The sequence below is a fragment of the Littorina saxatilis genome, linkage group LG8 (assembly GCF_037325665.1).
Source record: "Littorina saxatilis isolate snail1 linkage group LG8, US_GU_Lsax_2.0, whole genome shotgun sequence".
Lineage (NCBI taxonomy): Eukaryota > Metazoa > Mollusca > Gastropoda > Littorinimorpha > Littorinidae > Littorina > Littorina saxatilis.
In genome coordinates, this window is record NC_090252.1 from 29,199,466 (window position 1) to 29,200,703 (window position 1,238).

A 1,238-nucleotide genomic window follows, 5' to 3' on the forward strand; every position below is an offset into this window, starting at 1 on the left:
TTAGTTGTATTGGGATTGATGTTGTGAACCTCTAAAACTCAACTATAGCTAATGTATGTTGACATTTTCAAAATTATGATTTTGTGTTCACTTTTATGTGCGCAAAGTCAACACACAAAACAAAAATCTGCTTATGATGGAGGTGCATATCAAACATCTACTTAACAATAGTGTCTGTGCCAAATATCAAGCTTTTCTGAGGATTACTTTTTATAAAATCTTGTCAGTTGTAACCCAAACAATGTCCATGTCATGTTTTTGTATGACGTAATTAATTAATTTTACTAACTTGTTTTCTAGCAATATACCTTTTTAGTTAATACTGCATGATGGTACATTGATTCACTCACATGCACACCAAATTTAAACAAGTCGCGTAAGGCGAAAATACAACATTTAGTCAAGTAGCTGTCGAACTCACAAAATGAAACTGAACGCAATGCCATTTTTCAGTAAGACCGTATACTCGTAGCATCGTCAGTCCACCGCTCATGGCAAAGGCAGTGAAATTGACAAGAAGAGCGGGGTAGTAGTTGCGCTAAGAAGGATAGCACGCTTTTCTGTACCTCTCTTTGTTTTAACTTTCTGAGCGTGTTTTTAATCCAAACATATCATATCTATATGTTTTTGGAATCAGAAACCGACAAGGAATAAGATGAAAGTGTTTTTAAATTGATTTCGACAATTTAATTTTGATAATAATTTTTATATATTTAATTTTCAGAGCTTGTTTTTAATCCAAATATAACATATTTATATGTTTTTGGAATCAGAAAATGATGGAAAATAAGATGAACGTAAATTTGGATCGTTTTATAAATTTTTATTTTTTTTTACAATTTTCAGATTTTTAATGACCAGAGTCATTAATTAATTTTTAAGCCACCAAGCTGAAATGCAATACCGAAGTCCGGGCTTCGTCGAAGATTACTTGAGCAAAATTTCAACCAATTTGACAGTGCCGCCTCAACTTTCACGAAAAGCCGGATATGACGTCATCAAAGACATTTATCAAAAAAATGAAAAAAAACGTTCGGGGATTTCATACCCAGGAACTCTCATGTCAAATTTCATAAAGATCGGTCCAGTAGTTTAGTCTGAATCGCTCTACACACACACAGACACACACACGCACATACACCACGACCCTCGTTTCGATTCCCCCTCGATGTTAAAACATTTAGTCAAAACTTGACTAAATGTAAAAAGATCTGGTGAAAGAATTAGATGTTATAGCA